This window comes from Phasianus colchicus, chromosome 13 (assembly GCF_987193195.1).
Source record: "Phasianus colchicus chromosome 13, bPhaCol1.hap1.1, whole genome shotgun sequence".
Taxonomy (NCBI): domain Eukaryota; kingdom Metazoa; phylum Chordata; class Aves; order Galliformes; family Phasianidae; genus Phasianus; species Phasianus colchicus.
The window spans coordinates 4,764,329-4,784,695 of record NC_143448.1 but is presented as its reverse complement, the minus strand read 5'-3'; the positions used below and the strand labels follow the sequence as shown (position 1 = coordinate 4,784,695).

At 40.7% G+C, this 20,367-nt stretch overlaps 1 protein-coding gene across 6 annotated transcripts in view; it reads left to right on the top strand.

Annotated features, from left to right (window-relative positions):
* LOC116243920 (uncharacterized) overlaps positions 1-20,367 on the top strand; it is a 199,657-nt gene that overhangs the window by 119,526 nt on the left and 59,764 nt on the right. The gene's annotated exons all lie outside the window — the stretch shown is intronic.

Below are 20,367 nucleotides of genomic sequence, written 5' to 3'. Positions count from 1 at the left end.
TTTCCCCTTTTCTATTCTGACAAATATTGGTCTTGATGAGTGTTAAGGGACTGAAAATACTCAACATCAAAGTGCTCATTATCAACCAGCCAGCTGCACTCCTCGCTGCACCTCCTCATCACACACAGACCCACTCTTTTCTGCAGGGATTGGCCCCCCCCTCGAGACACAGAACAAGTTCTTCTCTATGCTAACAGTGCACAACATTGTCAAATGATGTGTAATGATTTTATAATGTGAACTAATGCCACCAGGGACCGAACTGAGACTTCTGATTTCATTACACTCCCTGCTGAGACTGGTTTGGAATATGAATTTGGGGCAAAGATAAAAGGCTCTGTTCCCATCCTCTACCCATCAGCTGTTAACCAGCATTATTTGGTGTGGATCCAGACAAGGATCCTGCCCAAGGTGTATCAGCAAAAAAACCTTGTGATTTATCTATGTGGCTATAAAACACCGGGAATGCGAATGAGTACCTTTTACTGAGTAAACCTGTGTGCCATGATTGAAAGCTCAGCATAAACCCAGAGAAGCTGCCCTGATGGTTGGCCACACCTTTGCTGCCCAACAGTGTTCCTAAAAGATATGTTTGTTAATACTGGCCCACCAAGGTTTTCTATTATACAAAGGTAGTGAGAGATGAGGTTTTGTTCTTTCTGTGTTGTTTGTTTGTTTGTTTTTTAAAATTAATATATTAGATAACAAATTAATTAATTTAGAAACAGTTCCAGCAATGTACATCCTCTTCAACTGAGAAGGGCCTCTTAATACAGTGATAAAAACGTAAGCACACAAGAAAATGGTGTAATCTTACCTGTTGTTATCTCTGTCCTCATGAAGCGTAGGATACCTGTCTGTTGAAAGTGATAGCATCTTCCTGTGTCCTAACAGACCATGAAAAATAGGAAAAATGCCATAACATTTTTCTTTCGAATGGTTAACGTAAGAATTAGCTTTCTTCTTCGTTCAGGTATAATTAAAAAAGCCCAAACAAGCAGGCTTCTAATCAAATCCTCATCTATGTTAACTCTGTCTCATTCTATTGTTTTCAAGACAGTTTATCCCATTTGTACCAGCTGAAAATGTAGGCCAAGCTTGTGACAGCAGGGAGACAAAAACCTCAACTGTCTTGCTAATTTTCAAATGTAATCTACCTGCTAATATGTGATATGGAAACTAAGTGTCGTTTATACACTCTTACAGCACTAAAGATGCAAGAGGGATAGAAACTAATCCACCATCAAAGGTAATTATATTGGGAATTACATTGCTTCCTGCTGAAAATTGTATTCAGCACTCTGCCCCGTTTGCAGAACTACACCATTGCTGCTCGTTAGATATGAGTGAGAGTTAACTATAAGTAAATTAAATTCAATATGTGAAATGGGAGGATCTCACAAAGATGCTCTTGTAAGCATCTGCAATGTAAGTGGCAATTAAATTTGCGTCCTGTTGTGCTTATACTGGACGAATGATTTACTTTCATCGTCGAATATATTTATGCTATCTTGGTTGTAGGGGTCACGGCCACTATGAGATGGGAGGAAAGACAATACTAATCAAAAGTAAACCATGCCACTTTTTTCTCTAGTGCCGCTAATCTTAATTGAATCAATCTTGTGGCAGATGTTGACAGTGAAAGATTGCTCGAACCTGGGAGGCCAAGCTGGACAGAGCTTCCAGAATAAATAAATAAAAAACATCTTCCTTAATCATTAATTTGTTCATTCACTCCCATTTGCTTCCATTCTTCAATGTCTCAGAAGATGTACCCCATGCAACCTTCCTCTTCAGCAATCATTTCCAAGTGTTTCTCCCAATACACTCATGTTTTCTTGAGGAAACTAATTTGCCCGAGATGAATGCAGCAGAGATGCTTATCTTTTTTTTTTTTTTTTCCTTTGATTTTAAGAGAAATGTAGTTGGATTTTGCAGAATTAAGCATTTTGCTTAAAAACAAAACAAAAAATCTAATGAGTTGCAGCAGAACTGTTTTTGTTTTGGTGCTGAAATATTTCATGTTAGAGGATATTAGATGAATCCTGTTTGGATTAGGATGGAGTTGAGAAGTTGTTTACAACCTATTCATGGATTTGCAGCAGCTCTGGTTCTATAGAAACAAGGCAGACAGGTGAAAACTATTTGAGATTGATGGGAAAAACTAGAGATCTTTGTGGCCTGTGGGTCAGGTACCCTGTACTTGAGTTTTACAGGAACACTTTGGTATTGCATTGTAGGTTTGTGAGCATTATAAAGCTACTTAATTTTATTAACACAAAAGACAGTGGAGTGCACTTAGTGTGTGAGCAGTTATTTCTGTTCTGCTCTTTGTCTCTGCAGCCGATTGTGTTTGTTGAGTTATGAGTGTGAAAATCTTTGGTTTTTAAACCAAAGACCTTAAAATGAAATGTGAAAGAGCTGGGGGATCCTTGCAGAATCAGGACCATAAAGGACAAGATTGAAGTCTCTCTCCAGTTAGGACCAGGTTAGATTTGCTCTTTCTACCAAATAGTTTTAATTAAATAATGTTGGTGAGACTCTGTGAAGTGCAAGGAGAAAGGCTGTGATGAACATCGTAGCATTTGTATTTTATGTAATCCACTATGGGCTCATATAATTTAAAACACACTTATATTGTGCATTAGTAAGACTTCCATTGTGTCCAATGAAATGCTATTTGATGATGAAAAGCAGATATACTGGCAATGTGCAATAAAATCTCTTACATGGTAGCAGAGCCTCACTAGAGATGTAATTGTTTGTGCTCAGCATATATTATTTATACTAAACTTAAGTGTAACAGTGTGTACATAACATTCACTTGTTTTCCCAATATGTTTATTTTGTCCCTTTTATTATTCCATTTGATTTGGGTTTGCTGAGACAGAATCACTCTTAAAGAGAGTGATGTTCTTAACTCATTCCTCAGGGATCAATTGCACTGTATAACTTCAACTTCTTCCCAAAGCAAGAAATCCACATTTCACTTCTTCCTGTGGCATTTAAAAAAGCCAACAAATCAAATCTAGCTCTCAGAAATGAAAAATCCTTTATGCTTTAGTAGCCCAAGCTGGTGTTATTTACAAAAATAATGGAAAAATTAAACAGGAAAAAACAAACCTTTATAATGAGAAATAAATCATTTCATACAATGCTCAGAAACAAGGCAGCAAATTCGGTATTGTCCCTTCCTCAAGCCTAGGCGCTCTTTTAAAGTGCCTTCTTGTTTTGTTCTGATGTATCTCTTCAGCAGAATAATTAACATTTTACAAACCAGCGATGGCAAAGTTGTTCACATTATTTTAAGGGCAATAAATCCACGTGCACGTAGTTTTGTATTATAGAGATCATTTAAGTGAGTGTAATTTTAACATTTTGATGACAGTTTTAGGATCCTACCGAGCAGTGATAAAGCTAGCAGTTACACTGTGTGATAATTCTGCCTTTCATTATAATGCAGAGTTTCTCCAGACTAAATCAGGCCAAGATGCAAGAAGCTATTACCCCTGGGCAAAATTCATTCATTATGCATGTACATTATTTCTGAAATTATTGATAATACTTTTTGCAATAGTTATTTCTCGTGCATTAACTTTTGCTGCTATTCTTATTAAGGATGCCTCTATTAGTCTTTGGTATTTCCTGAATAATAAATGCAATCTTAGAGCCTCTAATAGTTTCTTTAAGTTGAAAGCTGTCGTCAGTTATAGTGCTTGAAGTCTACAGTGTAATTATGAAGTGGGATATTAAGCTGTGTTTAAGGAAAACATTAGAAAAAGAGGGTAATAAAGACCTGTACATCACTTCATTGGGGTTCTAAGATGTGGACTCGGAAATGGTTGCTTTCCTGAAGCATTACATTTCACTAGAGTAAACTTGGTGCCAGGATTGTCGTTGTCTTTTGTACAAAATGTGAACCTATGAGCTGCTCAGAAGAGAGAGTAGGCAGGTGAAGCCCTCATCGGGTGGGAATTGCAGCAGGAAGCAAGTTGGGCTTTACTGACAGAGATGTGCATTTGAGACATAGGGTTTGCTGTGGAACTTCTGAGGACACGTGAAAAGAAGCAGCAATTCCTGAATGATGTATTTCTTCACCTGCTCTTTAATGGCCTTTCTCTTGAGACCATTGTGGACACTGAATGTCTACATGCCTTCTACAGCGAGTATAGACAGTTCCACGGAACAGTTCAGAAAAAACTTGTCCCATAGAATGGAGAGATGAGACATGTCATCTGTGTATGTGGAGGCAATCTAAGGCAGCCAGGTTCCCTGCTAGGGAGCTAGCTGATGGAATTCACCAAGTCTCTTTCCTCAGCCTGCTTCCATGCCTTCTAGTCAGGGATGTGATAGGAATGAGGTGAGGACAGGAAAAACCATTACAGTGGCAAGAGGTGACTTTTCCCCCCCTTTTTGGCTGCATGGCTTTTAATTGTTCCTACAAAAAAATATGAGTGGAAGGCAAAGCCATCCCTCAGCAAGGCCCCATACTTCTTACATCTTCCATTTTTAAGGAGCTGGCAAACAGCTGTTGTGAGAACAGGCCGAAATGGCTTTACATCAGCTGATCAAGTACAACTAGTGGAAGGTCTAGTATTCATTATGCACTTTGTTATCTTCTGACACTGAGTAGCACTTTCTTTGGGGAATAACTTCAGAGACTTGGATTTTCATGCTTCACTAACTGCAATAAATAAATCTGAATAAATCCAAACTTCAGTGGCAGAGACTGAATCAAACCCACTGGTTTTTATTCTGGTAATATCCTGGCATGAAAAAGCATAGCGTGTTGGGCTGTGCTGTTTAACAGCAAGGTGAAAAATGGTGCAGATGACAGCAGTAGTAAGTAAAAAATGCTAGGACTCCTTGGTAGCTCTCCTTAAGGAGGTGGTTTGAAGTTGCACGCTCAGACTTTTTCTTCACATGACTAATCCACTCTCTTGTGACCTATCTTTAGTTTGATATTGAATCAGGAACAGGAACTGTAGCTTCAGCTGACCCCAAACATTTAGTTACATTAATCACAGGGTGTTTCTGGACTCTGAGTGTACTGAATGAAAGACACTTGCTTTGCGAGACATTGATCAAACAGTCTACAGGTATCAGTACATCGAGGCACATTAATCATCTGCTGCATTATCAGTTCCACCAGGAGAATATGTAAATGTGATTCCTGTCAATGATAAGGGAAATCAGAATTTATTTTTAAAAGTGGTCCATCTGGAGCTGTTGATACAATCTTACCGAAGACAATAGGTTGTAAAGATACATTTTAGCAGTGGTGCCAATGAACATAAAGAACGAGCAAATTAAAACCATCCAAAAAAAAAAAAAAAAAAAAAAAGGTAAAAAAGAATAAGGTAGAGCTATACTTCAGTCACTTGCAGGGATTGCTCTTCTACATCAACATAGAGATTTTTTTTTCTGCTTAATAAAATCATGCAGTTTTATGAAGGCTCTCATACTTGTTCTGTAACCACAGAAACTAAGAGTGATGCTATTTTACTCTCCTACTTTATTGCTCTTAGCTCAGAATGTGCCTGTGTTATATTTGCCTTGTAGCCAAGGGTATGATGCTCATACTTACTGTGAAGCTGTGACAGTGGCTCACCTTCACAGATGGCTCACCTTCACCCTTATTAATGGGGCTGCATAGCCCTTCTTGTATCATTAATTTACTCCATTTCTTTGGGGGAGGGGGAGAGGGAGAAGTGTTTCTTTTATTTTTTCTTTGTTTGTTTGTTCGTTTGTTTTTACCTGGACCAGATCAGTACCCTGATATATGTCCTGTCAGCATGACTGTGTGAGGAGTTCATTCTCCTCTTATGAAGACATGTTTCCTGGCAGAAATCTTTCTCGAGGTCTTTCCTGAGGGTACGAGAGAAGTGGAGCAGGGAGTGTGATAGAGAATGAATGTGTAAAATGGTCACCTCATTTTTACTTCATATCCCTTTGCTGTTCTTCCCTACGTTCCCAGCACCTTTGGGCTACAAAAGTGTAATGAGGAAGCACTGAGAAAGATGAGTGCTTGTCTTTAAGAGGCATGAATCTTGCTAGCTTTTGGTCCCTGAAAGTTGGAATCAGTGTGCTGCAATCAGTATGCGAAGACCAAGGACAGAATTTGCTTTGTGTCTGTTACGGTGGCTGTGTTCAGGTCAGGAGGAAACTCCCAACAATAAAGAAAGATTTTAGGATTTCTAAGTATTTTGAGGGGCATGTGGACTAAATTCTGAATTTTTTTAAGGAACAGGGTTAGAAAGTTTTTTTGAGGGATTAAGGTTATAAAGCTGTGTAATTAATGCCTTCCCACCTTGTAGCTGAAAAAAGCTGCACAGGATTTGTGTTTTCTCTCCTTGCAGGAGAGCTTTGGCTCTATCCTTCAGACAACATTATGGTTCTCATTTAAACATGCAAGAGTTAGAAAAACTCAGATGTAATTGTAATGTGTGTATATAAACAAAGACATGATTAACTGCGAATGCACGATGCTACTTGGGATGCTAGCAAGGAAAACAATGTACAACTTCTGTGTATGGGAAAAAAAACCCACCTCTTTGAATCTCCTTCCTTTTGCAAGTTTAATATTGTTTGTCATCATGTTGAAACCGTGTGCCCTTCATAATTATATTTACAAATACTTGCACTTTTTGAGGGCTGAAGGATTATGTCTGCACATTTCAATAATTAGTCATACATTGGAAGTGTCTTGTGGGTTTTCTTTATTGTATCTCACTGTTGAGCAGCACCACTGTGTTGCTGTGAAGTGAAAGTGCTTGTTGAAACACAAGATTTTTGTAGAAAGGGCTCCAGTTTTCACTGACTACAGTAAGTATAGGGAGGTTGTACCTGCAGGATAGTGCTTGTCAATGGCATCTTGTTAATAAACCTTTGGAGATGTTAGTTTTGAGGGAGGAAAATAGGTGTAAGTTATTTCTGTTTTGCATTTCAGCCTGTATTTCTTAAAGGCCTTTTGAGGAAAAGCCTGGCTGCTGGCAGTGAGGGGCTGTTTGGGTGTGGAATCACGCAGGCTGTGAACAGGCCATGGCCTCGCTTGAAACAGTATGGGAAACTGATGACTTATCCAGGGAAGGAGTAAGGTAGTTCTCTCTTCCCTCTGAACCTCTCATCGTTTTGCTCTTTCTTTCACGCTTTCTCTCTCTTGCTTTCTTTCTTCTGGATCTTAGTTAAAGGATCACACTGGAGTGTCTGTAATGAAACACGACTTGTTCTGCCAGCGGTCATTTCTCTAAGGTGGAATGAACTAACTGATAAAAATAGCTGATTATAGAAGCAAGTTCAGGCCACAGCAGTAAAGGGAGGCTCAGCTTTTCCATTACAAACCTCATTATTGAGGGGTTTATAGCTCAGTTATTAAAAAGAAGGTGCAGTGAGATTTGGCAATTGTTATTACAGTTGAGAGAATATTTTTTTGAGTGCAGTATTTTAAATTTTGATTTATTTTCCTATATTCCACTTGATTCTCATGGGCCATGGCATAGGAACAGCAATGGGGAAAAGTATGGGCTTATACAAGTGCTAGAGGCAGACAGCAAGGGTGGACAGATATTCTTGTGGATGATGATGAGCCTGCTTCTGAGACCATTTCTTCTGTCTGTTTCCTTTTCAGAAGATCTAACTCATAACTGGTGTCTTACTGATAACATTGCTTGTAGCACTGTAGAATCAGGCTATGGCAAGAAGAAACTTTCAGAATAGAAGGAAGTTGTCTGATGTTGGACTTAGACTGCAGCAGTTTCTGTGCCTCTGTGCTCTCCTCTTATGATGGTTGAGTCTTCTCTAGAGGTAAATACACTTTGCTATGCATTAGGCTCCTCTTCCAATGCATGAGGCTGTTGGAAATCTTGTTCAGGGATAGTAGAATGGTGTGCAGTACTGGGGTTGTATTCAAAGATCCAGAGAACAGAAATTAAATTCAGAAAATTAAATGGACATCATTAGACAAAGAACTTTATTAGCATTACACTGAAGGCAATGAAATTAACAAGAGATGGAACACAAAGGCATTTTGTGTTGTACATTGGATAAGGATATGGTGACATACAGATCTATAATTTTAATAATTTTATTAACTTTTTGAAACAGTGACAAACAGTGATCGTAAAGGTTCACTGCAGTGGGCCTAACTTCCACATTTCAGTAAGCTTCATTTTTTCCTTTCCTTTTTCCTTTTCCTTTTGAATAAAACGTGTGCTTAGCTTTAAGAATCTGAGCAGCCTCACTGATTGCAATGGAACTACTTATGTGCTTACAGATAAGCAAGAAGGGAAAGGTATGCAAGAATTGCCTGCTTTTTCATATGCATAAAGGCCTTCAAATAGTAGGTAAGCAGTTTACATTGTTAGCAATGCCAGTATGCTAGCAGATCTGAGCATGCTGCCTGTTCTCTTGTTTTTGGGTTTGTTTGTTTTTTTTAGCAATTGTGGAATGTTTCACATCTCAGTAATTTTCAGGATGATATTATATGATTTGTTGATTCATTGAGTTCTGGGAATATTTTAAAAGCCTTCAGCCATTTCTAAACTGAGGATCTCTTGGCTCAGTGTACGTGTTTCTTTGCATATATGTTTTGCTTTGTTTTCCTTTTGCGCTGTGGTTATTTTTAAAATTTTATTTACTCTTCCAGGTATTTTTTTTCAGGGAAAGTTGGCTTTTAAACTACAGATGGATATTTAAAAGCCTCTGTTTCCTATGCCAGAATCGTTCAGGTTTGAGATGAGCAAATATTAGAGAAGTGTTGTTTACTTGAAATTTTCAAAGGTGTCCCAAAGGCAGCCAGCTGGAAATATTAAAGAAGGAAGGCTACGATATCTATGGGGAGCGCTGTGGTGACTCTCCATCAGGATCACTGTAAGAGACATTGTTTATAAATGGATTATGAGCTTCGATCGTTTTATTAGGATTTTTATTTGTGCGCATTAAAGCGAGGTGTGTTATAATTGACCCACACTTACTGCAGTTGCTAAGCAAGTCTGTCCCCCCACTTATCCGAGAACGTATTCACAGCATGATTGGTAACTGTGTAATTGAGGAATGCGAGCTCACCTTGAATGATAAGTTTGTCTTTTCTTCTAAATAATAAAATACTTCCAGGAATATGGCTGCAGATAGGAAATTCCAGCTCTGATTTTCCAATGCCCCCTTTGTTGGCTGTTGTAGACATGGGGTCTTGACTGCTTCTCTGTCTGGCTGCCCTGTTGGAAGGGGAAATGCCTGCAGACACGGTGTGAGAGCAGATTGCTGATGAGCTGCCTCGTGCCCTTTACATTTTAGCTTTCTGTGGATTTGACTGGCCTGAGCTGGACTGAATGCACTCACTTTCATGTGTGCAGAAAAGATGGCTGTGTGCAAAATCCCCCTTAGACTCCAATCAGAAAACCTTTTGAGAAGGAGGATGTTGTTACTTCTCCAGGCCTGAAAATTAACTGTTTGCCCGTGAGCGTGTGGCCTTGTGTGCATAGTGACTGTGCGTTGCCCGCTCACTGCTTGCCTTGCAAAAACAGTCTGACAAATTGTGTGTTTTTTGCGTGCTACCATGTTAAACTATAGCTTTGCAAACACGTCCCTTGGGCTGCAGCCTGGAGCCTCAAGTCAGAAGACATCTCCTTTGTTGAATATGTGCAGAATAAAAGCTATCGCCGTGCGAAAGCACCATCTCACGGGGGGAAGGGGAGGAGGGAGGGTGCAGAAGGAGGATGTTGATTATGACTGACGTGCGCCTTAATATCTGATGTGGCTTTCACACTTGGAAATATTCAGGACTCCATATGTTCCAAAAACCCACTGAACAGCGCGTATAACGTTGCCTTTATCATTCTTTAATCTCAGTTTAATTGCTGTGGTCAAATTACCCCACACTTAATAACACACAGCTTGGTATATTATTTAATATGGTTGACACATACTTTGTTTTAAATGTCAGTGCTGGTAAAGCCCTGGAGTTGGCAATGCTGCGCATGATAGATGGCAGAGGAGATGGATCATCTGTTCTTTGTCTGTGCTGTTGGTATGTTGGCTGCAACTTTTTCAACTGTGACACTAGACTCATGCCAAACCGAAGGCTACTGAATGGGTAACATTATCCCTTGTATCTGATGTTTGTAGCTGATCATTCTCAATTTCTCTGGCTGTTTTTACAGGAATGTGTAATATTATATCACCCGAGTCGAAGCGGAGAACTAGTGTTGTTTCAATTGGGTTGATTTAATTATTTCAGCACCCAGTGGCACCTTTGTTATTAAAGGATTTTCACAAAGCAGTACATAGTCTAATTATGAATTTACACTGGAGACCGTAACAGCATCTGCTGGGTAAATAATATACATTTGTAAAATGGACTAGCTACTAATTTACACAGTCGACCACTGAGACACTGAAAAGCTGTTGCATTCTGTCATGTCAGCTCTCAAACACTTCCAAGCATTCCCGCCTCTCTTTACAACTGTTAACAAAACAGGGAAAATCATGTAACTATGACTCCCTTAAAAAAAAAAAAAAGGATAATTTGGAGTTTGTGAATTCAGCTGCAATTTCAGCCAAAGCTGCCTTCCTGCTCCCAGCTGGATTGCAAAGCATGGGAAGTGGTAAATCACCTATATTATATTCCAGGGTCTGCATTTGCACAGGTTGTAGAGGAGGTGTACGTTTTCATGGTGGATTGCTGGCTCTGGTTCTGTTGGTGCAAATCCTTCCTGAAGCCAGATCAAGCCAGTCTCCAGAGGCTTTCTTGCACAGGAGAGCTGAGGGAAGGAGACTGGTGCCATTGTAACTCTGTGTCACGTCCCTACAGCTGTGTTCGGATGGAAGCCAGGACGTGTTTATCTGAATAATCTTTGCCTACAATCTTGGTCCCTTGCAGCTATGAAAGGTTGGTGCCAGTCACAGCAGGTCAGGGGCTGTACTGACACGCTCTGGAAGGGCTGGTTGGTCACAGATCTGCAGATGCAAGCAGGGTTTACTCATTGGGAACACTTTGGCCTTATTTTGGCATCTGGGCGTCGATACAAAGGCACAAATTATCTGCTTCTGAAATCAGCTATAATAGATTAATGCAGCTTCTGGGTAACAAGACGATGACAGCTGGGAAGGAAATCGCTGGTGTAAGGTAAAATTTTTGCCAAATCAGTGAGACTGACATTCTTAGCCTGGAACCCATTAGTGATTACTGAGAATAAGATTTAAGATTTCTCAAACCCTCAACTACATGGAGCTTTGCAAAGTGGAAAGAAGAGGTTTAGCTGTGGCTTAGTGCTAAGAAGAGAAGAGCTCAACATTAGGAAATGCCTTCAGTATCTTAATTACCCATGGAGATAGAGTTAGCTACCAAAGCAAAACCAAACCAAAATGAAAAAGATTCAGGACAAATAAATGTGAGAGGTCACGTACTGGTTGATTGTATCTCTTCCTATGTTTCTGGCACAGCGGAGATGAGCGTGGAAGGAGCACATAATGGTTTCATTGCCATCTGTGCAGTGAGATGCCCATCAGCTTGAAGTCTTATCTTTTTGCAGGCAGGAAACCAGACAAACTCTCCCATAGCAAATCCCCTGTATTTCCTCACAGCTGTCTCACCTATGTAAGCCACAGAGCCCTTTCCAGCAACACTGAGAAAAGATTTATGGCCATGGAGCAGGAGAAGGTCTTCTCTCCTTCGGTCTGAATTGTACATCAGCAGGCTATGACCGAGAAAGGGAATTTGGACCGGCTTTCCCAAGCGCTCTATTTTCCATTGTGCTCAGAAAATGATCCCATGCCTTCATAACAAAGGTTGTGTTTCACATTACAAGCACATCCATGCAGCACTGTTTATGCAGAAAAAGAAAAAAAAAGTAACTTTTCTCTGATTCCTTGAGCACAGAGTGGGACAAAGACGGGAAGAGTGGGAAAAGTTGGAAACAGGGACTCTGCGTCTTCAACAGAAGTGGTGATTCTGGTCAGGTGTGCCTCCTGCTTTTGTGTTTGTGCTGTATTTACTCTCAAAATAATAGCACATTGATGCTGAAGAAAGAAATCAGCAGTGCCCCAAAAGAAAAAGATCCTGTTGAAATGTGTATTGAAGGACTGTCAGCCTTTTTCTAATAAGTGCCTGACTTGTTTATAGATGAGATCCTTGTAGTAGCTGCATAATTTAAAGCGCAGGCTTGGGTCCTTTGCTGACTGGGCAGCTGGATATGTGGAGAATCCAGTGTTCGTGTGATTGAGTAGGAGACATCTGGATAAAGGAATGAAATATTTATTGATAATATACATTGTCTTTTTTGCCTGGTGTTACTTTCACATTGAAGACAACGTGGCAATTTGTTGAAGAAGCAGAAGGATGTTTTTGCTTTGTTCCAGGGAGACATTCAGCTCTTGATTAAGTGTATCACACCATTTCTGATGGCTTCACAAACTAAGTGCAGCTTGAGAGAGTGAAGGACGAGTCAACCCTAAAGAAAACAAATAATTAATATTGTGCTGTAAATGGTTTGGGAGAAAGATTATCCATGAAAATTGGAACTATTAGCTGGTTGTGTGTAATGAATGGTGGTTGGGTGGGTAAATGGAGAGATGAGAGAGAAAAAAAATGTGTTTAAGATGAAAGCTGCTTTCAATGAAGACAGGATCATAGCAAAAATGTAACAAGAGAAGTGAAATATAATTAGGAACGTGACATTAATACGGGATTTGCAGAATGTTGCCTAACAGGTGGGTGGGGTTTATTTGACTTTGTTTCAGCTGGAGTATTGAATCACGCTGATGCAGTCTACAATTATGTTAGACTGTGAGAAAAAAGGTAGTAGGAATGTTCAAATACACGGGCTCCCACCATCAGCATGTGTCCTCACTCCCTCTCTCCTAGCTGTAATAATCACCTCCCAGTTAAGATGGTTCTTGCTCTTCCTCTGTCATTCCTTGTTTCTGCGGCTCTGCGCTGGAAAGCAGAGGGGATATTGGGTTTCCTTTCATCGCAAAGGCGAGTTGAGAAAACATCTGGTTTAAACAAAATGTGCTAAAGGTTTGAAAGAAGAATTAAGGGGTTTTCGGAATTTTTTTTTTTTGTTTATGCCTTTTAGACACTTATTTTTATTAAAATAAAATTTATGAGCATTATATGAAGGGAAGACATTTGAAAGATTGAATTGTAGTGTAATCAGAGAGGAAATCTCTGGAAGGCAGAATGTCCATCAGAACAGCCTTCGCAAGCTGCTTTCTGGACTCCAGGACGGAGGCATCAATATTGGAACATTTGTTTCAGTTTACGAACTTTTTTTGCAATCCAGCTAAAATATCAGCACCACCTGCGATACGAACATCAGATTTATTATCAGCTTCTCAGGAATTGCAAAACAGCCTAACTCCACCCGACTGTTAATAAATCAGGTGCTGAAAGCACTTCAAATGAGAACCTTGCTGAAGAGACATGTAACTCATGAGGATCAAAGGCTCAAGTCAGCTAAACTGGCCGTTTGCCCTTTTGGCATAATCACATTCTATGTAAAAAAAAAAAAAACGAAAAAAAAAAAAAACACGTGATGTTATATGATTTTTTTATCAAACTTGGATAAATAACAAAGTGGGAGCAGACATCATAATATTCTATGATTCTGTGATCAATAGTTCAGTCATTGATTCTGGAAAACTGAGATTTTGAACATTGCAGAGTTACTGAAGCTTACAGATTTGATCCAAAGTCCTCTGAAATAAAGCAAGAGTATTTCTACTTCAGTGGTTTAAATCTGACTGTTGGGAGCTGTCTGCTTTGGACAGGGTGCATCCACTCTCCATTGAGGTTGACTTGTCCCTTCACTGTGTTCCCCAGTACTCATTTGACATCACGACATACAGAAAATCAGCTGAAAGGCAGAGTTCTGATGAAGGAAATTGCCTGAGAAATGTTGCACTCCCCAGTTTCCTGGGTTGATTAATAAAATTACTTGCTCATCAACACAGATTACATGCTGGGCTTTGAGCAGGTGTGCTCTAGGGAAGGGGTGAGAGGAAAGTTCAGAAGTGGGTGGAGATGCGGGGAAGAGAGAAGAGGACACAGCTCACAAAATATCACGAATATTGATCCGTGATTGTATCTCCGATGTGTGCTGACAGCATTGGCATGGCTTGTAAACCAAAGCTGTCAGCAACACTCACATTTTCACAAGCTCCAACTCTTCTTCTTGCCCATGAAAGGGATTTCTTCTGTGTCAGCAAGTCTCCATTTGTGTTTGAGTTTCCTTTCTCTTTTCGTCTTCTCATTGGTGATCTGCAGTGAAAGGCAGATGATTGTTACAAACTGGGTATTCTGTCTTTTTCTGGATGGCTATTCAAGACATAATGAGAACGAGGGAGAGTTTTTGGCTGAGCATGTCGCTGTGTGGCAGCCTGTAGGGCTGTGTGGCAGGGTAAACGTGGGCTCTGTGCTGTCTGCTGGTGCAGCAGAGCACTGTAGGAGGAGTGCAGCGTGAACAGGCCGGGCTGAGGTACTTCTCCCACACTTGGTAGTGAAATGTAGGTGAGTCACGAGCAGCAGTGTGGGTGGAAATGGTGTTCTGGAAGCATTTCTTGAAGAAATCCACGCTTTCATGCTTGCAGTTGTGGTTCTGAGGGATAAAAGCTCTTTCTCACGGATAGCCATGTGCAGCTCTGCTGTGATGTGAGCAGAGTTGCTGTGGGTCAGAACCAATGCAGAGGGAAAGCAGTCATGTCCCTGGGTAGTGATGCACACCTGAAGCTAGTGTGGGTACGGATGACTCACCGGGTCTGTGTGAGGTGGGCTGGGCTTTAGTGTGTGGACATGCACTTGGTTTTGTGTGAGAAACTGGAGAGCAAGCCAGTTTATACTGGGCTGAGGGCATTAGGAAATCTGGGGAGTGGAGTGGCTGAGAGCTATGCAGTTGCAGTTGGGCAAACGAGTACATTTGCCATCCATCTTTGCTTTGTTTTAGCAGGATATCTGATATTAGGAGAATACTGTCATTTGGATTCATGCACTTCCAGCACTTGGAGAAGTCATCTCAAGCTTTGGAGTGATGTCTCCAAACAACACAGTCCCATCGGCCTTCTTTAGTAGGGATGTGCTGGTGCTGTGCCAGCCAGGAGCTTTCACCAACCAGGCTGTGGGGTACAAAACTGCTGCTGATTCAGCCCAGAGATTCATTTTCAGAGAGCTCTGTTTTATTACTGGCACTTGAAAAAACATTTTTCATTCCTACACTTGAAAATTAACGTTGAGCAACAGGCCTGTTTTGTGTAGGATTTACTTCTCAGTTCGCTGGGCTGGCAGCAGAACTGATGCTGGCAGCAGGAAGGTCAATATTTTAGTCTTTGGCCTTCTTTGGAGTATTAAATGGTACTTGAGTATAATAATTCTCAGTGTGGAATGCATTTCTTCTTAATTAGTTTTAAAGGCAGCACACTGCAGCCTGGACTCCCCTTCTGACAGCCTGGCAGTGCTTCCCACGGAGGAGCTGACTGTGCTAGCTCAGGGCACACAGCTCCTGACGTAGCATCGTGCACCTCACAGAGTGAGCTCCCAGCTCTGCAAAACGGCGACAGCAATCCGGTCTTTCATCAAGATTAATTAATCAGCTGCTTTATAAAACTACGAGCGCTTAATGTGGGTTAACCTAGTTGAAGCTTTTTGATCAGTACGGCTAGCAGGAAATTTCGGCCTTGTTCCACTGCGTGTGCTGAGGGAAATTAGGAGTTCTAGCGGTGGGGAAATGGGTTTTCTATGGTTCAGTCTGGTCTGCAGTGTTCCTTTGATACAGAAATTTTAGGAACGTTGATAGGTAAAGTGGACACATCCACTGTGTGTAGTGATTCTGTCGACAACCCTCGAGGTATACAGCCAGCCTAATAATCACAAGCGCTTCTTTCTGCTTAAAACCCAGAAAAGGAACTGACATCTTTTATCAGAAAGACAGACAATCTGTATCCCGTGACAATTCCAGATTATGGATCCCAAGAGGCTTTCCTTACATTCGTATTTTATCACGGAAATCACAGCTAGTGCTGTTTATTTTCAATACCTCCACGCAGTTTTCAAGGTGTTGCCAGCAGGACCTGTGCTGACACTGACATGTGTTGTTGTCACATTGCAAGATCTGATAGAAAACACCAGGTATATAAATATCAGTGTTTCCTTGGATCTTCCTTTGCTTTCAGTGGTTCTGGAGACACTGGCTCTAGTTAATTCACACACTTTGTATGTTTTGTAGGCTTTTTTCCTACTTCTCAGAAACAGACTTGTTCCTAAGTAGACTAGTTTGGAGTATTATTCTTTTGTTGTTATACTTTTGTGCTAGGAAATTATGTCTGTGTCATTTCTAGCTATGACTACAGAATGGAAAAAAAGAAGTCTGGGGAGAAAAAACACAGAGAAAATCTTGGATATTTGGTAAAATGACTGGCTTTTGCCTGATGCAGGGCAGTATTCTTGTCCCACTCCTTTGAATGAGCTCACTGCCGGAGCCATACCAGCAGCTGGGAGGATGTGCAGCAGAATTGCTAAGGCTCCTCACAGCCAAACCATGCGGCAGCTTGCTGTCCTCTCTTTTGACATGAAAGCTAAAATGTCACTCAGGTACCTTCCCTCCAGGCTTTCCGTACCCCAGGGATCAGTAGTACATGAGAATGACCCATCCCTGGTGTACTGACATCCACAAACTCATGATTTGTCATGGTTGCAGTTCCTTGAAACTAAACTTTGAGTTTGTGAGAACAACAGGTCCTTCATGCTGATCCCCTGTGATTTGACTTGCCTTGTCTGGCAGACTGTCAACCTTCTTTAAAGTTATAATCATCTGTTTAAAGCTTGAGGCAGATTTTGCTTGAAAATATTTGTTCCTGAACTCACCTACAATTCACTGCTTTAAAAAGCAAACAAAAAAAGATAATTGTTTATGAATATATATATACGTTCACAAGTACATTCATACATATATGAATATATATTCATATTCATCTTTCCACTTCAAGAAGGCATCTTGAAGACCAGTTCAGTAGTCCTAAGTAGGTCACACAGGCAGTTTCTTTTTCTTTTTTTTTTTTGCCAAAAAGTATCGTTAGTTCTTATAAATGTGTGATGCAGACAGGAGCTCTGCTTTCATGGTTCTGAGCCCACACAACACAGTACATCAACCCAGCATACCATCCCAGAAAGAAGCGTTGTTCCTCTCACTTTTACTTGAATTCAGGATGCCAAAAAGAGCTTAAGGCTTGATTCTTCATGTCATGACACCTTGTTTAGCTTACTCTTGCACAAAATTGTATGTTGCCAGACCTGAGGGCTTTGTCTTGTGTGCCTACGTAGCAGGATAGGAATCAACACAGAGATCCAAAGCTTTTTTCACTTCTTGAGCACATACATAAGCTATGCAGATGGTTTTTGGCAATAGAATAGTAGTGACGGTGGGTTGGTAATTTCAGCTTGAATTTTACAAGGTAGAGGAGGGGCCAAGGAGGAAACCAGGTATGAAGGTTGCCAAAAGTATCTTCCATTTATCATTCCAGCTAACAGGGACTAAATTATTTCTGAGTGGCAATTTTAGAAGGGAGGGGAGAAAAGCAACATGCGTTAATATGTGCAAACATGTACCTTGTGCTCCAGAGGTGTCTCTTAGGAGTGGCTGGTTTGGTAAGCCAAAGTATAGTCCTGTGGGAGAAGTACAGTGTGTTACTCATGCTGGAATTCTGGCCATGCAGCCCGAGTGGAAGGACTGGGAAGCTGACCCAGGTGGAGCAGGCTCTGTAACAGTGGTGGCACAAGTGATGTTCCTTTTCGTACAGGAGCTGGAAATAAAAAGAGGATGTTTCCATCCAATGGAGTACTCTCCTTTGTGGCCCCAGCAATGTTTCATTCCTGGACAGTGTGCACCATGCTTTATTACAGAGGTTTCATACCGAATGCCCCCGGAATTCAGCAAGAAGAAAGGAGAACTTCGTCTTTTGCTTTGCCATTTTCTAAGAGGCATAATCATTTCTTTAGACTGTCGTAAAGAACGGGCCTGTGCTGATCTAACCAGTTCAGGACGTGGCCTCTCACATCCACATTGTGACAGTGTTTACAGTGTTGTTCAGCAAAGGGATGGAAGTAGACAGCGCATCCGGTGAATGGAAAACAATGCTTGAGTCATGTGTACAAGGCTGTTTGATAACACAGGGTTTCTCAGCTGCGTGCTCGCATTTGCTTGTCTAACCATTGCCATTATTATTTTAGAGTAATTATAATTTACCTGTACAAATTAGGTGGGTAAGAGGAAGGATTCGATGTCATAGAAGGAGCACGCTGACCGGAATTAAATGGAAAATTCCAAGGAGGAGTTCTTAAAGCAATTGTGTAACACTTAATTGTATAATATAAAGTGTAATTTCCCAAAAGACACCGTATTAGCCTTCTGGTGGTTAGCTATTACATTTGGTCCTTTTAAAATCACTTTGAGCTACTTAAATACAGATTTAAAAAGGGATCAAACTTTTTCCCCTACTAATAATGCCAAGTGCTTTTCTCATAGCTTATTCATCTTCAAAGTTCTTCACCAACATTAGCTAATTATTCTTTTTTCTAATTAGCAGAAATTGACTGTGGTCAAAAGGGCCATTCAGCCAATTAGCACAGTTCTACCTTCAAATCTCCAAGCTTCTGACCCAGAGCTTTCAAGTGGCTGATGAAGATATCATAAAGCGGTTGTGCTGAGCCCATATTAAAGGCAGCCAACTGGAGAAAAAGAAAGGAAAAAAAAAACAACAAAAAAACCCAAACATGTAAAGGAAGTGTATCAAATCTTCTCATTCGCAGCTTTCCCCAGAGGCGCCAGCATGGAGAATGCAGGGCGGGATGCAGGGGTCCTGCTGCCCTGCGCGCAGCTGCATGAAACGCGGTGCAGGTGGGGTTACCCAAGCCTTGTCTGAAGGCACGGAGGCATGTGGGGCTCATGGTGGCCACCTGTTCAGGGGCTGCTTTTGTTCCTGCACGCTTTTTCACACTGGATGTGGCCGGGGTCACGCGGGTGTTACTCAAGCGGTGGCAGCGTCCCGCTCAGCAGAATCCCTGCTCTGGGTCAGGTCTGTATATTTTTTTCCATCTTTGAGTGTACGATGGCAAGCTAAGGCAGCAGACAAGGAAGTTGGATTTAGGAAGTGATTTGTTTGGTTTAACTGACGTTTATGTATAAAGTGTCTTTAAAAAGTGTTTCTTCTGAGCCTCAGGGTAGCCCTGCCACTTGCCAGGAATCGCGTTGCTCAATTGTGAGGAATCTGTATGCACCCATAGCTCAGTAACTGTAAGGTAGCAGGACAGTGTATGGAAATGCAAGCATGTTCACCTGCACTTTGTGCTCTGCATTTCTCGACTCCCTTCTAAGAAGGCTGCTAAGTGACTAATGCTCATCAGGCAGCAGCTCGGCTTGGCTACTTGAGAACAGCTGTGTATGAGAGACTTGTTTGTTTTAGAAACTGTGAATGTTTTAACCCTGAACAACAGTGGGTGCTCCAGGAGATTAATATCTGCATTACATGGACTTGCTGAGAATAAATTAACTCTTGATGACACGATTACTGTCTTAGCAGTGTTCACTGCATACAATTGCATGGTGTCTAAGATATTAATGTGTTTTTGTGAAGAATTTAGGAAACAATTTATTTATATGACTGTGCTTCATTCCATATCACACCAGGACATCAATTAGCTACTATCGCCTATAAAAGAAATGTAAATTATGTGTCTTATTGGTTACGAGGATAATACTGGGCCAATAATTCACAAAGAATAATTTATTCCATGAATTGTGCCTCATTCTGTGCTCAGGAGCTGTTCACTAATGGATACAAACGTCTCAAGTTTTCATTTTTCAAATGATTTTAATGGATTCTTTTTGGTTACACTTTTCCCATAGAGGATTTGTATATTCAGGACTTAATGTTTTGGGCAATTTTGGTTGGACACACAACACAATGCATTTATTTCTTGGCTGAATCAGTGCAATTTGTGAAATCAGTTATGTTGTGAATACTTGTGAGACCTAACATAAATATTCTTTACCATTTTTTGTGAAATACGGTGTTGGGAGAAAAAAAACCACCACCTTTTGTCACTGTCCAGAAGGACCAAATGAAATGAACTGTCAGAATGATACTGCATGTGTGTTGAATTATGGATGGAAAGCTTGAATCTGGATTTTCTTCCTTTTGCAGAAAGTGTGAGGGACAGTTTGCATGTGTTTCTTTGTGTGTGCTTGATTCTCAGAAATATTTAAGTTTCTCCTCTGAACAGTCTATCAAGAATCTGAAATCCATCCATCCTCTTCTATCGCTGGGCATGCCTTTCCCGTGCTAATACGTTAGGAAACTTTAATTGCTCTATAAAGCATAGAA